At 60.0% G+C, this 8,010-nt stretch overlaps 1 protein-coding gene across 2 annotated transcripts in view; it reads right to left on the reverse strand.

Annotated features, from left to right (window-relative positions):
• SYT2 (synaptotagmin II) overlaps positions 1-8,010 on the reverse strand; it is a 95,856-nt gene that overhangs the window by 39,083 nt on the left and 48,763 nt on the right. The window contains exon 1 of one of the 2 annotated variants that reach the window (XM_012726866.1): positions 3,245-3,267. The exons of the other annotated variant lie outside the window; for it this stretch is intronic. The gene's annotated coding sequence lies outside the window, so the exon portion shown is untranslated. Of the gene's footprint in view, positions 1-3,244; positions 3,268-8,010 lie in introns of those variants that run through there. 2 annotated transcript variants of the gene reach the window in all.

Below are 8,010 nucleotides of genomic sequence, written 5' to 3' on the forward strand. Positions count from 1 at the left end.
TCCTGCAGCTGCAGGCAGTGCCCAGTGGGAAGAGGAGGCAGGAAATTGGGGCACTTTCTCAAAAGCCCGTGCATGGTGACAGTTGTCCCTGTCCTTCCTCTAACCTGAGTCCCCCTTGGAATGACACGGAGCCCCCCCAAAAGCCCATCCCCTGTACAGTCCACAGTACCCCCCACCGATATTTCTGGAGTTTTATATAAGTGAGTTGCATGTACTCTTCCTAAGAGGTAGGTAATGCTGTTCCCATTTCATAGAGGGTAACCGGGGCCCAGAGAGGGACAATAATTTGCCCAAATTCACACCTCTGCTGCAGAGGAAGCTGGATCTGTCTGCAAGGTTTTCACGCTAAACCACCAGCATTAGCACTGAGACGGCATCATTGCCACTGTCACAGCGCTGTGACGAGACGGGGACACATGTCCCAGTGCCCCCCACGAACCTCCCACCCCAACCCGCCTCCACACAGGCACAACAGGCAGGGCCAGGAACTCAAGGTTAGAGGACCATTAAGTGATGTAGACCAAGGTTTTACCTCGCAAACAGGGAAATCGAGGCCTGTGACTGGCTCACACTGGGCCAGGGGGCTTCCCAGCTGCTCAGCCACAGACTGAGTGTCGGGAGGTCCTGGGAGTTCCCTAGCTCATCCCTCTCAGCAAGTGTGGGGTAACCCAAGCCCTGACCTGCTCTAGCCACCCCACCAGTGTACCCCATCTCATGACCCTCTTGCACCCTGGGATGCTGGAAGACCCCCAAGGCTGAACCAGCCTGTGCTGTTCCTCCCACCCCTAGTGCAGTCCTGCCTGAAGGTTCTGGAACTCAGGCTCACCCCTGTCCTGGTCTCAGCTGGCCCACACCCAGAAGGAAACTCATCTTGTCAAGACCACAGAAAGGTCTGTGGATGTGTGGCGCACGTGGGGAAGGGAGAGTCGAGGAAGACAGCCGTGAGGCGAGAGGAAAGCCAGCCAGTCTCCTTCCCGTGAAGTTTCTGCTGCAGAATGATATAATGGTGCCAGGGAGAGAAGCAGAGAGAAGACAGACCTACTGTTCCCATTCTGCAGGGGTGTTTGGAAACCCACAAATCTCTCCCTGCTCCCACCGCGGGCAGCACCGGCAGGCACCCAGTGCCCGCTACCTGTTCACTTCAGAGCTTTCTGTTATCCTAACAGGAGCTGCCACTCACCAAGGATGCAGAGGGCGCAGCATTGGCCCGGCACTTGACAATAACCCTGGCGTACCTCCTCTGTTATCACTCAGCTTTGACAGCCAAGTGAAGATGTAAAGTCACCAGCTCAAGGTCACACACGAAGAAGCCAGGAGAGCCAGAGCCCCTGAGTTTTCACCCCAGGGCTGCACAGGGTCTTGGGAGTGGCCCCACTCACGGAGAGCATTTGATCACGGACAGGGGTGGCATGGAATTCCAGCTGGCCAAGCCCACTTCCCCCTATCAGACACCAGGCCAGAAACGCAGCTGCAGGCTGAGTGTTGGGAGGTCCTGGGAAGTTCTCTAGTTCACCCCTCTGGAAGTGCACGTGAGGAAAGCAAGCCAGGGGCTTGCCCAAGGTCATACAAGGTCATGCAAATTGGCAAAATTAAACTCAGTTCTCCTGGCTTAACCCAGAACTCTCCCCACAACACCTGAGGCCCATGAGGGCTGACGGTTTCCTTCCTGCTGATGACAGAACCAGACCTGACCCCAGGCGTCCGAGGAGACCTTCCTAGGGCCAGGCCTGTGATGAGACTGCACAGAGGGGTGCGTGAGATCCTGGGGAGCTCTCATTAAACCTGACCATCCTTGTCTGGGGAGGACGCCCACCTGCCGAAAGAACAAGACCACGTGACCTTGGGGGGTCCTTGACACCCCCTTTTAACCCACGAGGAATCTCTCCCTGGGGAAGACGGGACATTTGCAAAGACCATGTGGAGTAGGCAAAGCAGCTGATCTGACCCCAATGGAGACTGAGAGAGCGGGAAGACTGGATGGATGGACCGATGGACAAGCAGGCAGAGGATCTCAGCCCTGCTGCCTTCTGGGAGGGGACTACAGTTCCCCAGAGGTTAGGTCACAGGTAATACTACTGGGAAACTGAAGCCCTTCCCCACCCCCACCCCCAGTGGGTCTCATCTGCAAACTGGAGCCAGTAGGTGTCAGCACTGGGAGAGACTTCATATATCATAAGGTCTGAACCCCATTCCCCAGATGAAAATGTGGCTGCCCAGAAGGTAAGGGAGGTATCAAGGTCATAGGCCAGGTCAGAATGGAGGCTTCCTGACTCCCCCTATAACGCTGCCGACACAGCTGCACACTGTCCAGCCTCTCCACAAGGGGCCAAGCTCCCTACAGAGACCAGCCCAAGCTGGAAGGCCCAGGACAGGAGAGCCGATTCAGGGACCACCGCGGGCCTCTAGCATCCTGAGGTTCAGAGACAGGCAGCTGCTTGGCCAAGGTCACACAGCAACTGACTGGAGCGTGTGGCTCCACGGCCTTCTTGTCCTCCCCCACTACACTTCGGACTCCTCAAGCTCTGCTGTTCACCAGGCAGGATCCTGGGGACCCTGCTTCCTCCAACGCACCGAGCCGGGGCGCTTGCGGGAGCATGAAAAAAGTTTCGAGGAGAGGAAGGGATGGAGCCTCTCAGCCCTGGATGCTGCAGGGCGGAGGGCGCACAGGAGAGCCAGCTCCGGGCATCGCCGCTGGCCCCCCGCGCTCCTCAGGCTGCGCCAGGGGGCTCCCGAGATGCTCGCTGGGGGACCTTCGGCTTGTCCTCACCGCGGTGGGTGGGGGCAGAGCGCCGCGCGCCCCACACCCACTTTTCACCGCACCCCTCCTGCCTCCACCCTCCTCCGCGCCCCTTCCCACGGTTCTCAGCATCCGGCGCTTCAGCTTCTTCGCTCGCCGAGTCCCGCGCCGCCGCCCTCTCGCCTTCTCCCTGCTCGCACCCGGGGCGCCCCGCGAGGACACTGGGCGAGGGCGAGGGGTTCCCGGCACCTCCCGGGGGACTAACCGGGTAATTCCGACGCCACTGGATTTCGGGAGCTCAGTTCTCCACGGCCCGCTGCGTCTGCACTTTGCTCTCTCCGGACGTGGGCGCGGAGCCCACAAAGTCGGAGCGTCCCGGTTTAGCGACCCCGCATCAGCCCGCGCCCCGGGACGTCGGGGTGGCCCAGCGCTGGTGGCCAGGGCGCGGCTCCGCGCGGGACGACGGGCACACCGAGCAGGGGCCCCCCACCCCCGGGTTCCTCTTACCCGGGGCCGCTCCCGGCGCAGTTCGGCCTGAGCCCGCGGGAGACGCAGAGGGCGGGCAGGGTCGGGGTCCCCCGCTTGCCACTTGCCGGCGGCGGGCCGCTGCGGCTCTCCTGCGCCCGCCGCTCCCTCGCTCGCTCTTCCCGGCTCTCGCCCGCTCTCTCTCTCTCTGCAGTAGTAACAACCTGAGCCCGCTTCCCCCGCCCGCCAATTGAGATGCTCCTCACATCCGCCTGCACACGGGGCGCGGCCCCTCCGAGGGCGATCCCCGCAAATCGCGACGCAGGCCCCCGCCCGGGCAATCCCCGCCGAGAGCCGCCTCGTGCCCGAGCCCCTTCTCCAGTCGGGACCAACGGTGGGTGGGGAGAGGGGCGACAGGGCCCGGGAGGTGTGTGCCAGGGAGACGTAGGGTGGCGGCCAGGGCTGCAGTCCGGCCCGACCCTAGAGAAGTTTGGGGTGGGCGGGGCCTCTCCGCGCCCCGGGAACCCCCGGGGGACTCCCCGCCCGCTCCGCTCGTGCCCTCCTGCGACACTCCCCACGGCCCCCCCTTCCCCACCCCCCGCCGCCCCTTTCTGAGCCTCTCCGGTGCGGGTACTGGCTGGGGGAGGGGACCTCCCTGCAGTCGAACCGCTAGTGGGTAGGAGGGGGCCGATTCGCCTCGGGCGACACGGATGGAGGTTTTCCAGAGTCAAGAAAGAAAAGGGAGGGAGAGGAGGAGTGAAGGAGACAAAAGACAGTTATTCACTGGAGGGGCAAGGGAGGGGGGATGCTTCCTCCCACCCCCAGCAGCCCCAAGGCCGGAAGGAAGGCGAGTGGGGACTGGTATGGGGCTCCCCTGGCTTCTTGGGGAGAGGAGAAAGTGCGTGGTGGGGACGGTGTGAAGAGAGAAGTGCCGCTGGCACGGGACCATGGCCCTGGCTCCCAGATAGGAACCCCCAAAGGATCCCCACCCCACTGCCACAGTCCTGCCTTTGCGTCTTGGGAAAGGCCAAGTGGAAAACACGAGGCATTTCCCACCTCACAAGGTCAGAACGGGATGGCGGTGCTTGCGAGGCACCATGTCCCCCATGCCTCAGTCTCAACCTTGAGCTTCATCTTCAACCCCAATACCTGCCCCTAAGACCTCAGCAGCCCAGCTCAGGTGAGTGGAATTTCTGCGTCTCAAGCTATCACCCTCCCTTAGCCCCCTCCCAGCCCACCAGTCCCTGCACCTCCCCTGAGCCCCCCCCTCAGGGTCCCCTCACCCTGAGCAGTGGCTCCTTCCTGTTTGATCCTTTAATGCACATTTTTTGGGGGTTCACCACGAAGTGATACCCCCCAGAATCTTTTATGTGTTGGGGAGGGCATCATTCAGGACTTCCCAGGGCTTCTCATTCCCAGTCTGAGGAGGCCCGATACCCCCTTTCTTCCCTTCTCGAGCACCCCAGCCAACCACAGCCATACCACTCCCCAGCCGGCCTCTGCAGTGCTGCGGAGGCTGCTGCCCTGGCCGGGCTGGAGGCTCTCCTCAGAATACAGCAGCCTGCTAGTCACTGGCCCGTGGAAAATGCTGATTCAGGGATTTCCGGCTGCCCGCCTTGGGCTGGAGGCTGAGCTGCCCAGGCTGAGTTGCTCAAGACCTGCCGGGGCTGCAGGCGGCTTTGGGAAGGGTGTGGGTGTGTGTCGGGGTAAGGGCTGGTGCCTGTGCTCTCCAGCCGGCTCTGCTGACCCCCAGCCTTCCTCAGCAGGACAAGAGAACCCGAGGCTCAAGAGTTCAAGGTCAGATGCTGAGGAGGGAGCCAGGGATACCCCCACACTGCCACACTGCAGTTTCCCACTCAGGGGAACTGTCACCAGGCTGCCCCCTTCCGTTTCTCCCTGAGGGAGCAATTTCTTCTCTTTTGAAAGCTTTGTGCCACGCAGAGGAGCGAGGCAAGGCTGAGAGTTCCGCAGACCAGATTCTGGTTAGACTCTGGGACACTCGGTTAAGCATCCCAGGACATTCTCCTGCTGGATGGAGAAGATTGAAGCCTGGATGATGGGAATGTGGTGCTACTTGGACCCAGGGAGGTGGATGAAATGACCCCCTAAACTCCTTCTGGTTAAATGGATCAAACAGTATCTGAGCCTTATTCAAAGCTGCCTTGAGTAAATTGGGGTCTAATTATAGACAATAAAGCATTTATGTAGGACTATGTCTGCTCTCTCTGAAAAGGTGTGTTGACATCTATGCAACCCCCACCCCCACCTGGGGTGGGGCTCTGCTGGGGTAGGGAAGGGTGGGTGACTGCACCGGCAGGGAGCTGGGTCCAGGTGAGCTGGCAAGAACACTGTGGCCCCTTGAGGAGAAGCAGCTGGGGTTTGCCTGGAGCCCTAAAGCACTCTCGCCCCCCCCCCCCAACACACACACAGGGATGTTAACAGCTTCCAAGTCTGATTTCACTGAACTTCTCAAGCCAAGAGACAGCAGGACAAGATGACTGCTCGCTCCACTGAGGTTCAGAAAGCCCCAAAGGGTGGGTGACTCACCCAAGGCCCCATGTTGGGTATGGGGGTGTAGAACTGGGGTGTGGAGCTTAGCCTTGTGATCCCAAAGGCTGAGCCCCTCAGGTCTACTGGGCAGGATGCAGTTAACGCTGCACCCTCCTCCTGGGTCTCCTCTGCCCAAGCTGCTCTCCAACTCCTTTCCTTGCAGACTTGCTGTGCCACCCTCCTGCCCCTACCACCCTCCCGTTTCACCATCTACTGCACCGTTGTCACCCTCTGTGCTCCAGCTGCACTGGCCACAGGCCCTTTGCACATGCTGTGCTTCCTCCCTGCTGTCCCCGTGACAGCGGGCCTTTATCCAGCCAGCTTTTTGTTCTCTTTGTGCCCCATCCTCATCTGCAGCATGTGCCACCCTTGTCATTTCTTGTTCTTATCTCCCCCCCACACACACACTGGACGTTAACTCAAGGAGGGAAAGGCCCCCCCTGCCCGGGCAGTCGTGAGAAGACACTCAGGAAATCTTAGTGGCTCTGAGGCTCAGCAGCCTCAATCCTGGCAGTGCTGTGGGCCTTGGCAAATTACATGGCCTCTCTAAGCCTCAGCTTTCTCACCTGCAACACGGAGGCCTTCACTGCAGGGCGGTTATTGTAAGGCTTAAAGGGATCAGGGGCACACAGGCCCACGCTGGCGCACCTATGCTGGCTCTCATGGGGAAGAAATAAGAGCTGTGTGCTGTCTTCATCACCTCCGGACCCCGCAACCCAGGCCCAGAGCCCCTCCTCCACCCCCACACTCCCCACCCCTGACTTGGCATCCGTGGCGGGCACCAGCAGAGCTGGGGGCTTGGATAGTTTCCTTCACAATCTCCAGCCTCCCCTGAAAGTCACTTCAGTCACCCACAGACTGAGCAAGTCCCCTCACCTCCTCCCCCACCCCAAGGCGGAATGGGGGCCGCCCCAGCTCCTGCACTGGCCCCACCCTGAGGACAGGCTCCTGCTGCCCACGTGCTTGCAGGGCCGTGGACGAGCATCAGGCCAGAAGAGGTGCCTGGAAGAGGATTTTACTGCCTCCCTGGCCGCTCTTCGCCACTGCTCTGATGGCCCCTTTATCGGCGCCATCAGGGCCTCAGTGGAGGTGCGTCCGAGAGGGCCTCCTGCCCATGCACCCACACAGTTGCACCTGGAGAAGCAGCACCTGGCCACAGCCCTGCTGGGAACGCTGACCCCAGCCCATCACTCCTCCAGAGTGAGTGGAGAGGGGAAAAGACTCTTCACCTCGACCCAGGGCCCTCCTTGCTCAGCCTGTCCAGACAAAGAATGTTTCTCAGCCCCTCCCTGCCGGCAAAGCAGCAATGGCACCTCTGCAAAGAGCTTCTAAGTCCTGCATCACCTGGACCGTCCCTAGGCTGTGGTCCTCCGCCTCCACCTCCTGCCGGCCTCGGAGCAGACACCCGGGGTTTGGATGGGACCTAAAGCCTGCGAATCACCCCATCTTCCCATCAGGGCTGGCAGTGGGGTGACACCTGGTGCTTAGAACATGCTGGGGTGAGCCTAGCTCTGCCACTTAGCAGCTGTGTGGCCTTAGGTAGGTTACTTAACTTCTCTGGATCTCATCTGTAAAATGGACACAGAAGTGGTCTCTAGCTCAGTCATATGAATACAAAGAATTAGCACATGCAAAAAACCTAGAGCAATGCCTGAGACATAGTGCTCTGGAAATGATAGCCACTGTTTTTATCAGGATCTCTGTTTTGCAGAAAAGGAAACATAAAATAGCTGCTGTTTATGAAGTGCGTACTATATGCTGGGCAGTTTACAGTTGTCACGGGGGCAAGGGTTCCAGGGTGGCTGAGCTTCACATGCAGACATCAGGCCTGAAGACTGTGCCAACACCCCCTTCGGGGACAGCCCCACTGGTTTAGAAAGAGTACAGTACTACCTGGGCGAAAGTTGAACCCGGGACAGTCAGTGACGTGTTTGGCAGGAGTTCTGATAGAGAGATTGTCAGAAAGAATGCAGCCTCCACCAGACCCGAGGGTCAGAGGGGAAGGGCGCTCAGGTGGGGTGCTGTGGCTCCTGCTGAAGGAGCTGAAGAGCAGTAGGAACTGAAGAGCATTAGCAAAGTGCGGGGCTGGGTGGTTCTCAGTCTCGCTTTCAAAGAGATGGCTGTGCTACTGAGGCTGGGGAGAACCAAAGCCTGAGGAGGGGGTTGAGAACCCAGCAGCAAGCTGCAGCCCACGCCCACATGAGGACCGGCACTCAGTCCAGCTTTGGGGGGCTGCCCCAATGCATGCTGGGATGGAG

This window comes from Condylura cristata, unplaced genomic scaffold (genome assembly GCF_000260355.1).
Source record: "Condylura cristata isolate star-nosed mole 26May11 unplaced genomic scaffold, ConCri1.0 scaffold00018, whole genome shotgun sequence".
In the NCBI taxonomy this organism is placed as follows: domain Eukaryota; kingdom Metazoa; phylum Chordata; class Mammalia; order Eulipotyphla; family Talpidae; genus Condylura; species Condylura cristata.